The sequence below is a fragment of the Streptopelia decaocto genome (genome assembly GCF_964273445.1).
Source record: "Streptopelia decaocto genome assembly, chromosome: 4".
Taxonomy (NCBI): Eukaryota; Metazoa; Chordata; class Aves; order Columbiformes; family Columbidae; genus Streptopelia; species Streptopelia decaocto.
In genome coordinates, this window is record NC_138658.1 from 25138157 (window position 1) to 25152254 (window position 14098).

A 14098-nucleotide genomic window follows, 5' to 3' on the forward strand; every position below is an offset into this window, starting at 1 on the left:
AGGGTTGCCCTTTAAGTCATTCCATTCCAGACTGACTTGGGAAAATATACTAGTGTTTTGACCTCTAGATAACCTGCCTAGTAAATCAAAACAAAACAGTGCATAATTAAAAACTAGTCTGGTTCAGATTCTAAAATACACATTATTTTTTTTCACAAGAGGACAAACCGCATAATTCACTTGACATTTCACCACTGTCTTGAAATATAGTCTTTCCACTGGTGAAAATAAATTGCCTAGCAGCTGTGTTATATATTTTACCTAAATGTATATTAAAATCCATCATGTGCACTGTCGAACAGATGTGTAGTACTTCTAAGGGGCAGAGATAGTCCCTACTCATCCTTCACGTGGGCAAGTTGAAAATACATGACAGTAAATGGCATTTGGATAAACATAAGAGTAGTAGAGACCAGCAGAATGCATCATTAGTGTTTGAATTCCTCCATTCCAACCTGTGGCTGCAAGACCCCTGTACTGAGAATGAGTATGGTAGTAACCCAGCAAGTCTCATAGTTAACATCTAAATGGGCCAAGTGAGAAGCCCAACACCCCTGACTCTTGTAAGCCAAGGGCTTTGTACCAGGTGGGATTACCAGACAGATCAATAGAGTTGCTGATCTGTGTCTCAAGAATGTACATGCAATCACACATCCTGCCAACACAAATTCTCCCCTCAAATTCACAGAATTTCAGACACATCACTAATCTTTCTGGATCACTTTATACTTTTCCTGAGTTTGTTTCCCTGCTCCACCCATCCCATTCAGACAGCGTAAGTGTTGAGGGTACGATGAATCATTCTGTACAACCTCAACTCTACCAGTGTCAATTCCATCCATTATCCTACAGCTACATAATTATTAAGCCTGTACACTTGATGGAAGGTGCAAGAGAAGAGATAATGGCCTCTGCCTATCTTCATACCTTTTTTTGTGGCTCCCATTTCACCATAGCTGGAACAACTCTGTTCTACTTTCTTCAGTCACAGATGATGCTAAAAGTGGCACATTTTGACGGAATAACACAACAGTTTCTCCAGCTCTAAGCATTGAGATAGTTTCTGCAAAGAAAAAACCTTAATCCCAAGGTAGTCACCATCTTAATTACAGCTGCTCTCAGCACTGCCTATTATGTGCTACTCTGTGACTCAAGGAAAGGCTATATTACAGTAAGTCGAGAATATTTTTTCCTATTTTTACTGGATGACAATATTTGTATCAACTTTTCCCCCAAAATGCAAGACAGCTCAGCTCCCAGCTGGATGGGATCAGAGCATGTTATATCTCCCATCTTCTCTTTCACAATGAGCTGCTGGGAAGATTTCAGCTGAAAATGAGCACTTGCTTCAGGCTAGATTTTGTAGATTTTCTATATTGCTGCCTCAAATATCTCCTTATAAAGCAGGACTTATCAGCTCTGACATTATCAGTGCTCTTGTCAAGTTCTAACACCAACTATGTGAGGGGAGAAAGGATATTTATGTAATCTGGATGGACCAATAGTCCTTAGCAAAACTTACTTGCACTAAAGAACAGCCCTGGGAATTCCTGAGCACTAGTGGCTCTGTTTTCACAGTATCACAGTATCACAGTATGTTTGGGATTGGAAGGGACCTCAAAAGATCATCTAGTCCAATCCCCCTGCTGGAGCAGGAAGGCCTAGGTGAGGTCGCACAGGAACATGTCCGGGTGGGTTTTGAATGTCTCCAGTGAAGGAGACTCCACAACCCCCCTGGGCAGCCTGTTCCAGTGCTCTGTCACCCTCACTGAGAAGTTTCTTCTCAAATTTAAGTGGAACCTCTTGTGTTCCAGCTTGATCCCATTACCCCTTGTCCTATCATTGTTTGCCACCAAGAAGAGCCTGGCTCCGTCCTCGTGACACTCACCCTTTATATATTTATAAACATTAATAAGATCACCCCTCAGTCTCCTCTTCTCCAAACTAAAGAGACCCAGCTCCCTCAGCCTTTCTTCAGAAGGGAGGTGCTCCACTCCCTTAATCATCTTTGTTGCCCTACGCTGGACCCTCTTCAGCAGTTCCCTGTCCTTCTTGAACTGAGGGGCCCAGATCTGGACACAATATTCCAGATGGGGTCTCACCAGGGCAGAGTAGAGGGGAAGGAGAACCTCTCTCGATCTACTAACCACCCCCCTTGTAATACATCCCAGGATGCCATTGGCCTTCCTGGCCACAAGGGCACAGTGCTGGCTCATGGTCATCCTGCTGTCCACCAGGACCCCCAGGTCCCTTTCCCCTACACTGCTCTCTAATATGTAATTTCCCAACCTATACTGGAACCTGGGGTTGTTCCTGCCCAGATGCAGGACTCTACACTTTCCCTTGTTAAATTTCATCAGGTTATTCCCCGCCCAACTCTCCAGCCTGTCCAGGTCTCGCTGGATGGCAGCACAGCAACACTCAATTCCCTTGTCCAAATCGTTAATGAATATATTGAATAATATTGGCCCCAGTACTGACCCCCTTTCTCAATAAAGTGTTTATTGTAGACTGGAGCCAAAGGAAGTTCTCTCTAGATTAATATGAAGTTATTGTACATTTGATATGTGAGACTATATGCATTGAAGGGAAGGCATTTCTTTCACTGCTGCCTTCGCATTAACAACCTACCAGATGCTTATGCAGCCCCAGGAAATTAACTGAGCTACAGGGACTGAACATGGAGCAATCCTGGTTTGAGAACCAGCATCTTGCGGTGTGGCTGCTTCCACATCTGTGCAGTCAAGAGGGCACATACACAGCAACAGGCTCACAGAAGCTATCCTACCTTGCTGTGCTCTTTCTTAGAAGACTGATAGCATCAAACGCTGTCAGTAACATTCAACCGCTTTTCACTAATTGCACTGTGGTGCAGAAAGGAAGACTGCTCTGCAGCACCAGCCATCTCACATAAGAAGAGAAAACAAAAAATCACAATGACTAATTGGCTGAAGTGCATTTACTCTAGTAGGTCAACTGGCTGTGAAAGATGAAATGGCAGTTTTCCATCCATTGGAGTACAAGCTCCAATAACAAGGGAAGCATTGTCAAGAAACATGCAATTACTCACAAGTTGAACAAATGGCTACAATATCCCCAGAAATTCATACACAGAAACAAACAGACAAGAGGAGAAATAACTTTGTCCCATTATCTCTATTTTGGAATGCATAAACTAGCTTTTTTCCCCTTTTAATTTGAAGTGACAACACTAGTACTGTCATGTTAGTTACACTCACTCTGCTATCATCAACACAAGCATGTTTTCCATTAATGTGAGCATATCTGTAGCTCATTTCCAAAACCCCTAAAGAAGAGGTTAAACAATCAGGGTGATATGAATATTATCCCCAAGCAGAGATCATGACTAATTCTCAGAGGAAGGGTTTATCCTTGGGACCATGCAGCTAAGCAGCCATGGTAAGGGAGGCAGTGACCTGAATGCTATTTATCCTGCCCAACAAATGCTGTATAAAGGTGCTGTAAGCATGACACATCCAAGGCATGTTGGCTGCCTCTGTAGCCAAGTAGGAAAAACAACGCTCTCCTGGGCAGGACATCTCTCATCCATCTCAAAAGGTGCTTCTCGGCTACAGGAGAAGGGATGATGAGCTCTCCATACAGCCCAGCAGGTAATGCTGCAAGAGAAGTGCCTTGCAGGAGACACTTCAAGACGTTTGGGACAATGCAATTTTGGGTGTCCTCTTTGGTACTCAGAAACCCTAATTCAGGTGGGCTAGTGTTAGCCCATTTGTAAATTAAAGGTACAGGACAGGGGTCTGTGTCCTCCATTGTCCCAGCCACTGGCATTCAAGGCGTTGCATTTTCCCTAGAGAACTCCTATGAGACTCATTTGCATGGACACACACTCCCATTACAGCCTCAGGGTACTCCTTACAAGATTTGTCTCTAAACATATTGAGCCTGAAAAATTCAACCCTCCAAGAGATCCTAAACTTCTACCTAATTCTTGACTGCATTTTTGTGATTTTTCTTGTCTAAATAGATCTTAGCAGTATGCTGCTGCTTATTCTTTCCTAAAGGGCAACCAGTGGAAGAGCAAAGACTAATTCCTGCCTTCAGGTATGGGAACAAAACCAGTTCTGCTGAGCCCTCTCTCAGGCCTTTTTCTGAGGAATTTTAAACCCAGAAGGTGCCACCAAGGACCAGCATAAGTCAACAGTTTGCCCTCTAGTACTAGAGAAATCCCTGTAGGGCATTTTCACCTAACAAAAATAAATCCCTGGCTAACATGCTATACACAGACATTTGCACAAACCACCAGCAAGACCTCTGATAGAGGAAAAATCAGGGTTTTAAGAAGACTTAATTTACCATGTTTAAGAAGGGCTTTTTGTAGTCCACACTGAACAACCTGCTGGCTTTTCCTGATACTCCCTAAAGAACTATCTTGGAGGCTCTTTTGTTTAGCGAGATGATGCTTCTGTGATGTTAGTGCAGAAAATAAACCATGACACCACTGTGAATCACTGTGTGTCCTTAGCGGCTTAAAATGTTTCAGAAGAGATTAGGAGCAGCACAGGAGACCAGCTGCAGAGCCCATCAAGAATGACCCATGTGACAAAGTGGCAAATGAGAATTAACCAGGTGTTATACAGCCAGCACTCAGGTTTTCTGACAGCAGATAAGTTGTTTGATGTTGTAGGAACATAGAAAGAGAGTTCAAGAAGAGGGATGGCCTGGAGAGAACCTTCCTTGAGCAGATTCCTACTGTCACTAATGAGAAATGAGTTCAGCTCCTGCTAAGCTCACAAACTACTGGTGGCAGGAACCAATGCAGTCAGGTAAGAGTCTGAAGGCACTTCTAAAAAGCTCAAACAGACAATGTTCTCTATAGAAATTTATGCCTACTCTGCAGTACACCCCCCCTGTGCCGGGTGCTGTTCTTGGTGTTTTTCAAAGCACTTGTGCTGATCATATTCAGCCCTTTACTAGCCAACTGCCATAAAGTCTCAGCTATCCTTGGAGAAGGCAGCTCACAAGTTTCAGAGCAACTAAAGCCCTTATTAGCCATGCACAAACTAAGTATGACTGTATTATCAAGAGATACAAAAGCAAGTCTTAGTTGAGCTGAACCAAAAGCCTGCAAGAAGTTTGGTATGAAAGCTCAGAACTCATCACAGTCTGTTTTGTCCTGCTTCTTTTTGCAAAGTAGTTGGGTGTGTTTATGGTACCCACCTCTTTGCAGCACGGACATGGCAGGTGAACAAAAGCTTGAAATGGAAACCCACGTTCTGCTGCCTGACTGTCATAAGGCAAAACCAAAAGAAGGTGCCTTGCAGTGAGGGGTGGCAGAGCTTCGTGTCTTGTTCTGCTCGCAGGTCCCACGGGAGTCACTGTCTGCTGTACAGAATAAAGTGCAGCAAGAGCTTGCTGCCTCCTACAGACACAGGCTTTCCCCTCACAGTGGAAACCGTGGGACTCAGCTGCTCATTAAGGAAAACTATCCAGTTTTTTCACCCTCGCAGGTGTGGAGATGCTATTGACATTTTAGGTAGCTCTCTGGGTCACCATGCATAACAGCCATTTCCAGGAAACAAAAAACAAACTGCATGGAAAACATGAATAAAACATATCCTGTGCACAGCAGTAAAGACTTTATCACAAGCTAAAACAATCCTGCACATGATTGATTCTTTAAGACATGCTTCACAACAACTAAACCAGTTTAAAGAGTAACTTTTTAATGGAATGTAGATTATAGGTACCAAAACGAATGCCATTTTACAGCAGACATTCGTACTACTAGGTAATACGGATATTTTCACTTAGTTTCCTAACTAGCTTCTGCTGCACGTGCTTTAATCTTGTGAACCATTTCATTTAGAGATCATTCACTCAGAAGTAGGCCCATGCTGACATACTTCAGTGGACGTAATGCCAAAATATGCTGCATTTTTACACGGCACCAGCCTTCAGGTGGTGCTAACTCAAGCTGGGCTCTCTCCTTCTCATGGGCTACCACTTGGTAACCAAGGCTAAGTAATTCTTGCACATCTGTAGCACGTTGTTTGGGACATCTGTACAACTCTATGGCTGTTACTGGCAAAAATGCAGCATATGCTGAGCTACCAGAGCTGTAACTCCAGCCCATCCACGGCATGTGTCCCAGCCATGTGCACCTCACCAGACCCTCTTAAGGGACACAGAACAGGTATATAACTGTACCTAGCATACAAAAAGGCTGGTGAACACTCAGAACTAACAACTGAGAATGTGCTGCTTTCACAAAAGGCTGTTTCACCTGGCTGAGACAGTCTGAGTACTGCAATTGTCATCTGTGTCCAGCAGCAATGGACCTGAATCAGTTTTCTGCCCAACGTGAGGCCAGCACAGGAGACCAAACTGCCTGCAAAGCAGAGCTACCCTTTGTGAAACCCTCTGGTCACCACTATGAGAGCAAATAGTTAATTGCAGGAAAACTCTTGCCCTGCATAGTCTGGTTTTCTTTATCCCCAATGGCTGCATTTTCATTGTTCTGGTTTTTAGTGTGTTTGGTGTTGTTTCATTTTTAATGTATTGTCTATTTTGGAAGTACTTCTAAGAATTAGCTTAAAAGACTAAATTTCATTCAGAAGGTGAGGGTCACTCTTCAGCTCCCCCAGACACATTTCTTTAAGGACAAAGTCAGCGACAGCTGCTCAGAAAGCAGTTACAGCTTGTGCTAAATTTACTGAACAGCATTGACTTCAAGCTGCATTAAGTGTCCCTGCTTAGTGTAGAACGGTAAAACCAGTTACCCACATGCTAACAGAAGTCCCATACGCCCACTACAACCTAGTTTTATTTGCTGTGAGACAGAATCAATGCTTAATTTCTGAAAACCTTGAAACATGAGGTAACAGACTCCCTTCCCATGTGTTGCATCTAAATTGCAGAAATCCTAAGCTGACTTGGTCGTGGTCTCAGGAAAATCAGTCTAGCTAAGTACAAGGAACATATCCCATTTTGTGAAAATGCAATGGTTTGTTCTGCTAGCCCCAGTAGCTTATGGATTGATTGCCATGTACTGGTGAGAAAGAAGAACTAACCATTTGCATAGATTGTCTCCTACAATAATACAAGCTAATATCACAGTCGGTGCTGATTGCAGCCAGAAGCAATGGCAATATGTCAACAAAGGAAGAAAATGACTGCCAACTCCTACAAGGATGGGAAACAAAATAACTGGCTTGGAGAAGCACATGGAATATCTTTAACCATCTTCTCCTTTAAGTATCATAATTGTTTCAGACCTTCAGGAGCAGGCAGCAGCTGGCTGGTATCTGTCTCCTAGTGAGACATTTGAGTAAAAATAAGTCATCAGAAACCAACATAGCAATTACAGTATCTCAGTGAAAGAAAGGCCCAGAAGTAGTCATCTGTGTGAACTAAGCCATCTACTCAGTACGAGTACAGAATCTGTCCTCAACAACCTTATGTCAAACCATTATGTGTCGTGTGTATGCAAAGCACATCTCAACTTTCTCTTTAACGACCCACAAATCTGCCCATGTTCCCCTCACAGCATGAAGCCACCTGAACATCTCCAGTGCCTGGCATGAGGTCTGCAGTGAGTGCAAGAAGGACACGTGAGTTTGTAATAAGACTTTGACACAAGCCAGTGTGTATTCTGCCAGTCCTGTTCCCAGCAGCAGCAGCTCCAGGCCAACTGCCCCACGAGCTGCAGCAGGAGCTCTTGGCACAGGCTGAGAAATTCATGGTCACACAATGTCAAAAGCAAGATCAGGTAAAAACACTTGGTACTTGGGCAAAGAAAAGAGGAACAACTGCCTATCAAATTGACTGTCTGCATGTCAGGACATGTAATTGTCAGTTACCTTTTTTTAAAAAAAAATTAAAAGTTATACAAGACCCCAGTATGATTAAATATTACAACTGATAATCCAGTCTCTCTTCTTCAGTGGTCTTTTACCAATCCATGGTTACCAAAGGCTATCTGTATTCATGCCAGGACATAATAGACTGATGGGATTTCAAAGAACAGCTGCACAATTTCATGACCAGAATCACTATCTTCAAACTATGTTAAGAGTAAGCCAAATGCCACAGGCTCTAAGCTGACAGGAGAAGGCACTTCTAAACCAGCCCACACATGAGAGGTAGGGAGGACTGATTTGAAAATCACCCACCTGTCTTTTTGTTTTCCCCAAGTTACCAGCTCTGTCACTAATCAGCACTAATAAGATGTCAGTGTCACTCACTTGTCCACACTAGCAGGCAAGGCACAAGTATTACCAGTTTCTCACCCATGTTTGATAATTCTCCTGCAAGAGGCAACTGAGGAAATCACAAGACTAAAAAGCCAGGTGATTAGGAGATTCAAAGGCTTATGTACCTATGTGTACCATCCAACACACTTAGTTCTTCAAGCATTGCTGCATAGTAGTTGTTCTGCCTCTTCAGGCATCCCAAACCAGCAGCCAGACACCACTCACCCCCTCAGTACCATCATTCAGCTCCTACCCAGCCTGCCCAAAGGGACCTGCACCTCAGAGCTCGCCATGAGTTGTGTCTGAAGGCATGCCCAGAGGTGCCCAGTCTACAGCTCTACAGTTCGACCAAATGCTTAGCTGTCCTGAAAGGGCTTTGAAACCAGAGACCATACACCCAACAAGAAAGTAATTATTGCCAAGGCCAGACTCCCACAGATTTAGCTAACGCTACTCTTCAACCGTTGACAGAGGAAAGTGAAAACAAGAAGGATGAGCCTGTCTCCAAATAGAGGAACACATCCCACCACTGCTGGCGGATGTATTTGCACAGCTTTTCTGTTTTGTTTGTTTGTACCTGGGTAATAGCTTAATGTAGAATAACCTTTCCAGGGCGTCCCCTGGGACCTGTGTTCACCAAGGCTACCTAACTCCTTGTAACATCACTGCTGGAAACTACGTCTATTCCTCACAAGGTGGCAATAGCTCATTTCTGGAAAGCCTAACCTCTGTGTTGCTCATAATGCCCTAAGTGTTCAGGGTAGCCCACATCTCAGAGAAAATGAAACACCATCTCCTTCAGCTGAGCACCCACTGAGAAGCCAGAGACCTTTTGTCTCACAGGCTTCCTTGACTAGCGAAAAACTGGAAACAGTAAGATAATTTCTGAGCAAACATGTGGCTCAAAGCTACCCAGAGGTGGAAAAACTCAACTATAGCAAATCCCAACAAAAAAAACCCCACAAATATTTCACATGTAGCAACAGGTACTCTAGCTGCTCACTTCCTGGTAAGGGAATTTAAGCATGTATTTCATTAGTTAAATTCAAACTTTCCAATGAAGCATGAATACCTTGGAAAATGTGATGTAACCTTCCACTCAGACCCAGAAGTAGATACTACTTGATGAGCTTGTTTGCTTTGTCATCTGACCATTAAGTGCAAGCATTGTAGGATAAAAATAATTAAAACTTGCAGCATAGCAGTAAGAAGGTGCAAATCTTTTCACCTTCAAATCACTTTGTAGCTTCAAGAATCTTAAGGCCTGAACAGACCAGTAGGTCACCTTGTCTGACCTCCTGTAGATCAGACCCTTAAATGGCACCATTACCTCAGGACTAAACTCAGCCAGTATTAGCTGACTGAGCCACTTTCCAGCAAGACAGCCAGTCAGCATTTTAAGAAAGCAAAGGAGTGGAAATCTGTCCTTTCCCTTTGATAGTTCCAGAGCTTTATTGCTCCTCTTAGGAACTGCAGCTTTGTTTTATCATTGCAGTTGCACGTTTTCAACTTCTACACATTTGTTATTGCATTTCTCACCCTAGTTTAGTAAACTCGCTTTTCACAGAAAAAAACATACTCTAACACAGCCTCTCCTGGGACTTCTTCTGAAATAACTCAGTAGCATAAATTCCTCAGGTCCTCCCTAAAAGACATTTGTCTTCTTTAAAATCAGTCTAGCAACACTTTGCTGTATTGCCCCAATGCTTTAGTATCTATTTTAAAACACAGGTATTAAAATGTCTGGGTTATTTCACTTAACAGTTTTGCCAATGCCAATATACAAGCTAAAAAGCAATTAAATACTCACATACCTATGTCTGATTTGCATGCAGCCATTTCAAGGACTATTTTGCATTCATGACTCCCCTTTGTCCAGACTGTCTTGCTATACCAGTCTGTCTTCACTGCCACAGTTACTGTTCTATTACCTATTTACTTGCAGACTGTAAATAGAAATGATGAGTTGCAGCTGTTTCTCACAACAGCCCTCAGCAGATAAGAATTCCTTAATAAATAGCTAGAATGAGGTCAGTTCACTCTTATCCTATCAGCTCAGAACAGCTAACTCCAGCAAATCACAAATTCCTGTGAAGTTTAGTACCTTTTGTCGCCCAAATCTACCACATTTGTACAACTACATTTTCGAGCCCTAGTGCTTCTGCTGAAGAAACACCACATGGGTTGTTTGACGGCATCTGTTTTCCTTTAAGCCATATTGACATATAGGGTAAGGGTTAGGGTTAGGGTTTAGAGTTTAGTTTTAGGGTTAGGGGTCAGGGTTAGGGTTAGGGCTAGGGTTTAGAGTATTAGGGTTAGGGGTTAGGGTTCTGGTTTGATTTGGGGGCTAGGGTTAAGGGTTAGGGTTGGGGTTAGGGGTTAGGGTTAGATTTGGGGTTAGGGTTAGGGGTTAGGGTTAGAGGTCAGGTTTAGGGTTAGGGGTTAGGGTTAGTGTTAGGGGTTGGGCTTAGGGTTAGGTTTAGGCTTAGGGTTAGGATTAGGTTTAGGGTTAGTGGTTAGGGGTTAGGAGTTAGGGTTAGGATTAGGGGTTAGGGTTGGGGTTTAGGGGTTAGGGTTAGGGTTGGGGTTAGAGTGTGGGTTTGTAAATTCTTTTGAGGGGCTGCCTAGTTCTTCAGAAGCTAGTGTTTTTTTTCTCCTTTTTTCCCTAGTTTTTCCTTCCTCTTTCTCCCCCCTCCTTTTTCCTAGTTTATCCTTTTTTCTTCAATTTTTTTTTACTTCCTTTTTTCCTTCATTTCCCCCCCACCCTCCTGTTTTTTCTTAGCTTTTCCATCCTTTTTTCCCCCTTGCTTTCCTAGTTTTTCCTTCCTTTCCCCTCCCTAGTTTTTCAGAGCCTTGCCACTTTCTGCTGTCATCTGATGGTGAAATGTTATTCTTGTGTGCAAGGTTGGAAGATGAGGGTCCACTGCAACGAGCAGGGCTCCCTCATTTTCCACTAGAGCTCTGCAGAGACCATGTTGCTGCGCAGCGGCCCAGGACATCCCTGCGTCTTGTGTAGAATAAAATTCTTTGTGCCATGGGTGTGTTCCCCTTTGAAATAAAGATGCGCTGCCCGGTGTTTCAGAGTTACATACCGTCCCGGCTGTGATGAGTCTGTCCTCCCCACAGCTCACCATCGGTTCCATCACATCACCACAGCCCTGAGGAGGAATGGGGAGCCCTGGGGAGCCGAGACAAGTTTTGGGGAGCTGAGAGGAGCCCTGGGGAGGACGGGTGAGCTCTGGGGAGCTGGGGCAAGCCCTGGGGAGATGAGGGGAGCTTTGGGGAGCCATGGAAAGCCTTGTGGAGGCCTGGAGAGCCCAAGGGAGATGAAGGGAGCACTCAGGAGCCCTGGGAAGCTGAGGCAAGACCTGGGGAGAAGACCTGGGCTTCCTCTACAACTGTTACTTTCATAATTAGATGGTTCTGAATTTGTTTTTTCTCCCAGATGGGAACACTGAAATGAGCGAAATCTTGGGAATGAATATTTTGTTCATAGCTGCTAAAGTTACACCCCAAATCTCAGGCTGTAATGTAAGTCAGTCAACTCACTACTCCCAAGTTTCTATTTAGATTATGAGGTCAGTCCCTTCACATCAATGAATTGATCAAAAGCCTAATCACAATTTTCAAATGGTGTATTTTTTTCTGCTGACACTAGATTACATTACAACTTGAGGCATTACTGATTAAATATCGTGTAATAAATAATTAAATATTAAGTATTAATATTAATATTAATTTTTAAATATTCAATATTGTGTAACCCTAACCGGGAAAGTAATGGTGCCATGTCAAGGCATATCAAGGATAAGAGGGTCATTAGGGGCAGTCAACATGGCTTCAGCAACGGGAAGTCGTGCTTGACCAACCTCATTGCCTTTTATGAAGACATAACGAGGTGGATAGATGATGGCAGAGTAGTTGACGTGGTCTACCTTGGCTTCAGTAAAGCATTTGACACAGTCTCCCACAGCATTCTCATAGGTAAACTGAGGAAGTGTGGTCTGGACGATCGGGTAGTGAGGTGGACTGCAAACTGGCTGAAGAAAAGAAGCCAGAGAGTTGTGGTCAATGGGGCACAGTCGTTTGGAGGCCTGTATCTAGTGGAGTGCCCCAAGGGTCGGTGCTGGGGCCAGTACTGTTCAATATATTCATCAATGACTTGGATGAGGGACTAGAATGTACTATCACTAAGTTTGCTGATGACAACAAGCTGGGAGGAGTGGCTGACACGCCAGAAGGCTGTGCTGCCATCCAGCGAGACCTGGACAGGCTGGAGAGTTGGGCAGGAAAAATTTAATGAAATATAACAAAGGCAAATGTAGAGTATTGCATCTGGAGAGGAACAACCCCAGGATCCAGTATAAGTTGGGGAATGATCCGTTAGAGAGCAGTGTAGGGGAAAGGGACCTGGGGGTCCTGGTGGACAGCAGGATGACCATGAGCCAGCACTGTGCCCTTGTGGCCAGGAAGGCCAATGGCATCCTGGGGTGTATTAGAAGGGGGGTGGTTAGTAGTTCGAGAGAGGTTCTCCTTCCCCTCTACTCTGCCCTGGTGAGACCCCATCTGGAATATTGTGTCCAGATCTGGGCCCCTCAGTTCAAGAAGGACAGGGAACTGCTGGAGAGGGTCCAGCGCAGGGCAACAAAGATGATTAAGGGAGTGGAGCACCTCCCTTCTGAAGAAAGGCTGAGGGAGCTGGGTCTCTTTAGTTTGGAGAAGAGGAGACTGAGGGGTGACCTTATTAATGTTTATAAATATATAAAGGGTGAGTGTCAGGAGGATGGAGCCAGGCTCTTCTTGGTGGCAAACAATGGTAGGACAAGGGGTAATGGGTTTAAGCTGGAACATAAGAGGTTCCACTTAAACTTGAGAAGAAACTTCTTCTCGATGAAGGTAACAGAGCACTGCAACAGGCTGCCCAGGGAGGTTGTGGAATCTCCTACTCTGGAGACATTCAAAACCCACCTGGACACATTCCTGTGTAACCTCATCTAGGTGTTCCTGCTCCAGCAGGGGGATTGGACTAGATGATCTTTCGAGGTCCCTTCCAATCCCTAGCATTCTATGATCTAACTGTCTATACTGTCTGTATAAATGTTTTGCCACTATACTTGCCTTCTAAGTAATCAGGAGAACTGAGAGGAAATAAGGTCACCTGGAAATAAAATAAGCTGTCCAATGGATCACCAGGGCTAGTTCTGAGTTCTGGAACAAGCAGAACTGCACCGATGTCTACAGCGCACGCAGGACTGGCTCTTGTCAGCCTGGCTCTTACTGCCATCTACTGAGATACCAGTGTCTCTCCTGTAGCCAATAAATTATTTACGTTTGCTGCATTAGAGGGTAATGCAGGAGGTTATTTAGTAAGACTGATGAGCCTCAAGGGTATCAGAGGGGAGTGCCTAGAGTGCCAGACACCAGCCTGAGTAAACAGAGACCCTTGACTGGACTATGTCGGCCCACACTGAAGGTCAACAGACATCCAAACTTAATCTGTGAGATTTTCTACCACTGCTCTTTTACATGAAACATGTCAAGAGGTGGGCAGCTCCTTCCTACTCCCACAGCTGTTCTGCCACCACTCCCCCTCCCACAGAAACTATAGGATGCTGCCAACTGGAAGCCATCATAACTGACTTGGCCAGTTGTTTTGGGACTCAGAAATACCACCTGCCAGGTTGACACAAGTCCATCCTATTTATGGATGAACCACCCTTCACTAGCTCCTGCCTAAAAATATAGCGGCACTAAAAATATAAATGTGTAATAAATAAAGCAAATAGAGAAATAAATGAAAAAAAAAGGCATTAGGGTTGTGGATTAAGCTAAAACCTTTGAGTCGAGAGGACACCGCCATTCTC